This window comes from Polyodon spathula, chromosome 4, assembly GCF_017654505.1.
Source record: "Polyodon spathula isolate WHYD16114869_AA chromosome 4, ASM1765450v1, whole genome shotgun sequence".
Classification (NCBI taxonomy): Eukaryota; Metazoa; Chordata; class Actinopteri; order Acipenseriformes; family Polyodontidae; genus Polyodon; species Polyodon spathula.
In genome coordinates this window covers 4,074,621-4,082,287 of record NC_054537.1, presented here as the reverse complement: position 1 = coordinate 4,082,287, position 7,667 = coordinate 4,074,621, and positions in this window count along the sequence as shown.

The window sequence follows — 7,667 nt, the reverse complement described above, 5'->3', positions numbered from 1 at the left end:
ACAGGTTTTGGAATGGTGAAGACGCTGATGTGCAGTTTAATAATGAAACAGACAGAAAATAAAAGGTTTGTAACAAAACAGCACACGGCACGTGAGGCCAAAATAAATAGACAAACAAAACGAATAGACACTGATAAAAACAGGGTAGACGAAAGCTACACAAAACAATTGATATTTATAATTACTCTTCTCTCTCTCTCTCTCTCTCTCTCTCTCTCTCTCTCTCTCTCTCTCTCTCCCTCACCCATTCTCCACTCCCGAACACACAACCCCGAGTGAGTGAAAACATGCTGCTTTTATGCAGCTATATCGAGACTCGACCTCTAATCAATCATTCAATTGGAGTCACGGTACAACTGCACATGAATTAATAATGTGCAATTCCCCATGCTCACATATTACATTTTACTTGCACGTGAAGTGCTGTGGAATCCTCGTGCCTAAATACAAATATACATTTTAAACACTCGTGTTACACAGACCTGTTTATATCCCATGTACCAATGATTATACACCAACATTTAACACACCACACGCAACATATAACAGAAAATATACACAGGGGCGGGCACTTTCTCACAGTGAAGAAAAAAAAAAAAAAAAAAAAAAAAAAGCTAATACGAGAATGAATACACCTTCGTAAGAATGAATAAATGCTTAATGTTTGTTAATGCTAATTTGAGTAACAATGGCTTTGAAGTGGACAATTGTGGAGTTGAATGAAACACCTTACATTCACTGTGCTGGTTCAGTTGGAATTCAGGCCTCTATTGTGTGCTTTCTTGCTATTCTCCTAAATGAATCCCTACCTACCTAATCTACTTAAACATGTTCCTATGTGTTGGTTCACTCGTGCTGGATGTACTCACGCTGACAAGGCTTTTGGGTTGTAAACACAGCATTGAATAGCACAGAACAAAGACTGGCTTTCCAGACCCTTTTTAAAGGCAGGTTACCAGGGAGGAAAGTCTGACCTCCAAGCCCTGCCATTTTCAGCATACACTTTGTAACTACAAAATGATTTATTTTTATTTTTACACCATAAGAACTGTAATTATATATATATATATATATATATATATATATATATATATATATATATATATATATATATATATATACACACACAGCTCTGGAAAAAATTAAGAGACCACTGCAAAATTATCAGTTTCTCTGGTTTTACTATTTATAGGTATGTGTTTGGGTAAAATGAACATTTTTGTTTTATTCTATAAACTACTGACAACATTCCTCCCAAATTCCAAATAAAAATATTGTCATTTAGAGCATTTATTTGCAGAAAATGACAACTGGTCAAAATAACAAAAAAGATGCAGTGTTGTCAGACCTCGAATAATGCAAAGAAGATAAGAACATAAGAACATAAGAAAGTTTACAAACGAGAGGAGGCCATTCGGCCCATCTTGCTCGTTTGGTTGTTAGTAGCTTATTGATCCCAAAATCTCATCAAGCAGCTTCTTGAAGGATCCCAGGGTGTCAGCTTCAACAACATTACTGGGGAGTTGATTCCAGACCCTCACAATTCTCTGTGTAAAAAAGTGTCTCCTATTTTCTGTTCTGAATGCCCCTTTTTCTAAACTCCATTTGTGACCCCTGGTCCTTGTTTCTTTTTTCAGGCTGAAAAAGTCCCTTGGGTCGACACTGTCAATACCTTTTAGAATTTTGAATGCTTGAATTAGGTCGCCACGTAGTCTTCTTTGTTCAAGACTGAACAGATTCAATTCTTTCAGTCTGTCTGCATATGACATGCCTTTTAAGCCCGGAATAATTCTGGTCGCTCTTCTTTGCACTCTTTCTAGAGCAGCAATATCTTTTTTATAGCGAGGTGACCAGAACTGCACACAATATTCAAGATGAGGTCTTACTAGTGAATTGTACAGTTTTAACATTACTTCCCTTGATTTAAATTCAACACTTTTCACAATGTATCCGAGCATCTTGTTAGCCTTTTTTATAGCTTCCCCACATTGTCTAGATGAAGACATTTCTGAGTCAACAAAAACTCCTAGGTCTTTTTCATAGATTCCTTCTCCAATTTCAATATCTCCCATATGATATTTATAATGTACATTTTTATTTCCTGCGTGCAGTACCTTACACTTTTCTCTATTAAATGTCATTTGCCATGTGTCTGCCCAGTTCTGAATCTTGTCTAGATCATTTTTAATGACCTTTGCTGCTGCAACAGTGTTTGCCACTCCTCCTACTTTTGTGTCGTCTGCAAATCTAACAAGTTTGCTTACTATACCAGAATCTAAATCATTAATGTAGATTAGGAATAGCAGAGGACCTAATACTGATCCCTGTGGTACACCGCTGGTTACCACACTCCATTCTGAGGTTTTTCCTCTAATCAGTACTTTCTGTTTTCTACATGTTAACCACTCCCTAATCCATGTACATGCGTTTCCTTGAATCCCAACTAAGCTCAGATTCATTTTTAAACAACACAATACTAATGTTTTAACTTAAGAAGAGTTCAATCAGCTCGGCTTTGTTTGATGGCTTGTGAACATCCATCTTCCTCTTGATCACATTCCAGAGGCTTGATTCATGCCAAAGCTGCCCGATTCCAGCCTTGCTGAAGCACCCCCAGATCATCGCCGATCCTCCACCACATTTCACCGTGGGTGAGAGACACTGTGGTTTGTAGGCCTCTCCAGGTCTCTGTCTGACCATTAGACGACCAGGTGTTGGGCAAAGCTGAAAATTGGACTCATCTGGGGGTGCTTCAGCAAGGCTGGAATCGGGCAGATTTGTCTTTGTGAAGGGCGCATGAATCAAACCAAGTACAAGGTTGTCCTGGAAGAAAACTTGCTTCCTTCTGCTCTGACAATGTTCCCCAACTCTGAGGATTGTTTTTTCCAGCAGGACAATGCTCCATGCCACACAGCCAGGTCAATCAAGGTGTGGATGGAGGACCACCAGATCAAGACCCTGTCATGGCCAGCCCAATCTCCAGACCTGAACCCCATTGAAAACCTCTGGAATGTGATCAAGAGGAAGATGGATTGTCTCAAACAAAGACGAGCTGCTTGAATTTTTGCGCCAGGAGTGGCATAAAGTCACCCAGTATCAATGTGAAAGACTGGTGGAGATCATGCCAAGACGCATGAAAGCTGTGCTTGAAAATCAGGATTATCCCACCAAATATTGATTTCTGAACTCTTCCTAAGTTAAAACATTAGTATTGTGTTGTTTAAAAATGAATATCAACTTATTTTCTTGGCATTATTCGAGGTCTTACTACACTGCATCTTTTTTTTTGAGCTGTATATACAACCTTGTACTTGGCTTGATTCATGCGCCCTTCACAAAGACAAATCTGCCCGATTCCAGCCTTGCTGAAGCACCCCCAAATGAGTCAAATTTTCAGCTTTGCCGAATATCTGGTCGTCTAATGGTTAGACGGAGACCTGGAGAGGCCTACAAACCACAGTGTCTCGCACCTACTGTGAAATGTGGTGGAGGATCGGTGATGATCTGGGGGTGCTTCAGCAAGGCTGGAATCGGGCAGCTTTGGCATGAATCAAGCCAAGCACAAGGTTGTCCTGGAAGAAAACTTGCTTCCTTCTGCTCTGACAATGTTCCCCAACTCTGAGGATTGGTTTTTCCAGCAGGACAATGCTCCATGCCACACAGCCAGGTCAATCAAGGTGTGGATGGAGGACCACCAGATCAAGACCCTGTCATGGCCAGCCCAATCTCCAGACCTGAACCCCATTGAAAACCTCTGGAATGTGATCAAGAGGAAGATGGATTGTCACAAGCCATCAAACAAAGACGAGCTGCTTGAATTTTTGCACCAGGAGTGGCATAAAGTCACCCAACATCAATGTGAAAGACTGGTGGAGAGCATGCCAAGACACATGAAGGCTGTGCTTGAAAATCAGGGTTATTCCACCAAATATTTCTGAACTCTTCCTAAGTTAAAACATTAGTATTGTGTTGTTTATAAATTAATCTGAACTTATTTTCTTTGCATTATTCGAGGTCTGACAACACTGCATCTTTTTTGTTATTTTGACCAGTTGTCATTTTCTGCAAATAAATGCTCTAAATGACAATATTTTTATTTGGAATTTGGGAGAAATGTTGTCAGTAGTCTATAGAATAAAACAAAAATATTCATTTTACCCAAACACATACCTATAAATAGTAAAACCAGAGAAACTGATAATTTTGCAGTGGTCTCAATTTATTTACAGTATAATCGTAAATCTCGAAAAACTACTCACTTCTAAATCTTTTATAGTCATTTTTGTATTACTTTAGTATAAATACATGTTAATTTGGATTCATATGTTGTTTTTTTCTGACTTTATGTCACATTTGCCCGTTTTCTCATTGGAAATAGTGATATTTTGAAATATAACTGTCCTGGTCACAAAAGCAAAGTTTGTGGGGAATAATAGCCATTTTCTATACTTTTGAGGCATAAGCAATTAGGAAATAACACTTACTACCCAGGAACAAAAATTGTGTTACATGGTGCTATCAGTGCAATTATTTTAAAAGTGCTATATATTGACTCTCTATACTGTAATACAATAGTAATAACATCTCTCTTGACAGAAGCATGCAGGTGTATTTCTTTGCTTAAAACATGATTCTAAACCAGCTGGCCAGCCTCATTTTTAATACAGCAAGATGAGTCTTCTACCTTCTCCATCATCTCCCTCCTCTGTGTCTGTGCTTTGAATGCTATTCAAAAGGAAACCTAAAGCTAAAATCTGCGCAAGGAAGAGATTCAATCAACAGGAGACCTTGCAGACACCATTACCTGGAGGTCACACTGTGGTTCTTATTTGTAGAGCTTGGCTTGCTGTTTCTTCTGTGAAACTGGATGTTTGAGAACGATTCTCCAGCTTTAAAAAGGTTAGACATGTAAACCAGTGCCAAGGTAGGATTAAAGCTGCCAATTCCACTGCGAACTGTGAAGTTTTTAATGAGCTCTTTTCCTTATTTAAAGCATCCCAAATGATGTACCTGGCTCAAACTGCGAAAAATAATCAATTGTCCAGACTGACTGGGGACATGGTATTGCTGGTAACTACACCAATTAAATGTGCTTTTCATGTTTATACTTGCAGTGGAAGGGTTGAAGAGCATAGACAGCAGCGCTTTACCAGGCAAACTGAAACTCTGGTGCTTTCAGTTTGGTCTACTTCCAAGACTGCTGTGGCTACTGACTGTGTACGAGGTTTCCTTGACAACAGTTGAGAAGCTGGAAGCTTTAATTAGTTCATACGTCAGGAAATGGTTGAGAGTTCCACGCTGCCTCAGCATGGTGGGACTTTATGGTAAAGGAATACTGCAGCTACCAATCTCTGCTCTAACCGAGGAGTTTAAGTGTGCCAAAGTCCGACTGGAAATGACATTAGTAGATTCATGTGACAAATGCATAAGGGAGGCAGCACCTGTGATGAAAACTGGAAGAAAATGAACGGCAAAGAAAGCTGTGGAAGATGCTAAGGATGCCCTTCGAATCGGAGATATTATGGGGCAAGCTTAGCATGGAAAAGGAGGTTTTGGTCTCAGTTCAGCTCCTCCTACATGGCACAAGGCAACCCCGGCTCAATGGAGGAAGCTGGTAGTCAATGAGGTGCAAAAGCAGAGGATCAATTGTGTAAAGGCCATTTCCCAGTCCAAGCAGGGAGAATGGATGAGATGGGAGAGTGTGGAACAACGCAGGATCGGCTGGCAAGACCTATGGACAATGGAACAGAGCAGGATCAGTTTCCTCATCAGATCAACATATAATGTTCTCCCATCACTACAAAACCTAAACCTCTGGGTGGGTGAGGATCCCTCATGTCCTTTGTGTTCATCACCTGCAACATTAAGGCACATTTTGACAGGATGTAAGGTGGGTCTTAGCCAAGGACGGTTTAATTGGCGCCATGACCAGGTGCTGCGATGTTTGGCTTTAGCATTGGAAGACAAGTGTAACCTGACCAATGAGTTGCCACCAGTTCCATCAAAGCATTACACACAAAAGACAATATTTCTCCATCCAGGAGAGCAACCATCAAGAAAAGTTGTTAAAACCAAGCCTTGCCCAGGACAACTGGAAGATGCTAGAGACTGGAAGATGCTGACAGATGTTGGTCAACAGCTTATTTTTCCAACTTATTTTTGCCACCACTAACCTTCTACCAGACATTGTCTTGTGGTCTGGATCAGCACGTCTTGTTCATCTGGTAGAGTTAGCAGTGCCATGGGAAGATGCTGTGGATGAGGCGTATGAGAGGAAGAAACTTCGGTATGCTCAACTAGCTGCTGAAGCGGAACAGCGAGGATGGAGAGTCCGAGTTTACCCAGTGGAGGTGGGTTGTGGAGAATTTGTAGCACACTCTACAACCCGGTTTCTCAGAGATGTCGGGTTCAGTGGCCAAGAGTTGCATCGCACAGTGAAGAACTTATCTGAGGTAGCAGAAAGGAGCAGCAACTGGCTATGGTTGAGACGGAAAGATTCTGGATAGGGATCTCAAGCGCAATAGAAATAAAGCAACGCTGATGTACAGGTAAGTAAGCTGGGCTGAGCTGAGTGGGGGATGGAGGGGTGATGCTGGGACACCAGAATCACTGTTGAGCCCTCTTGAGGTGTCGTGGGCTAGTCAACAAAACACCAAGGATAGAAGGTGCCCACTTGAAGACCCCAGAGATGTACCCTACTTAGCTCAATCCAGACGGTTGTTATGCAGACCGCATTGGGTTGATCCCCGGAGCCAGCGTCGAAGCCATTGTGTGTGATGCGTTGGGTAGCAAAAATAAGCTGATCCCTGGAGCCAGCATTACACTTCAGCAAGCAACACCTGACAGAAGGATATTTACATCATCAAATGGGAAACAACGCAAATGGATGGAGATGCAGATGGATCACATTAGTTTACTGCAAAGCTACATCTTAGTTGGTGCTTATCTTGGTGAGAGCCGAGTTCAAATCAGCATGAAGTTCAACATCTACTCTCATGTAATGGAAATCATCACACTAATTGAAAAAGTGCAAGAGACAAGAAGAGAAACACCGTTGTTTAAATCTGGTGATTCAATGATAAGTAATACAGATCAATTTCCATATTGCATATTATGGCCACATAAAATAATTACAAAATATAAAAGCACCCCATAGGCTTCTAAAACACTGTTTGTTTTTAAGCAGTGGGATAGTCAGATTTGCACTCTACTGAGATCTGATGGAGGGCGTTACAGGACATTGAAGGCTTGCATTTGCTGTAGAGTTCTCAAGCACACTTTCTTTTTTACTATAGTTAGTGTAGCAATTACCTGCCCCCCAACACTTTGGCCCCTATGAGAAATATTATATTTATCCTGTGCTCTTATTTGCTATGTTTCCTGGGAGCTGTGTAGGGGCAGGTTAATTGTTACAGATTGGTGCACAAGGTGTACTTTGAGAGAATACATATCCATGTGTTAATTTGTAAACACAAAGGTACCAGCTCTTATCATTAAGGAAGAGGGATAGCATTTGTGCTTCTAGACCTAATGTACTGCCCTTGATTCACAGTAGCTCCCATACATGCTTCACGTTCTCATCTGTTTGGGGATCAGGGTTTTGTGCCTTCTTGTTTGAATAATACCAGTGGCAGGCCAACTAATCTAAAGAACAGGAGCGCTAGTTT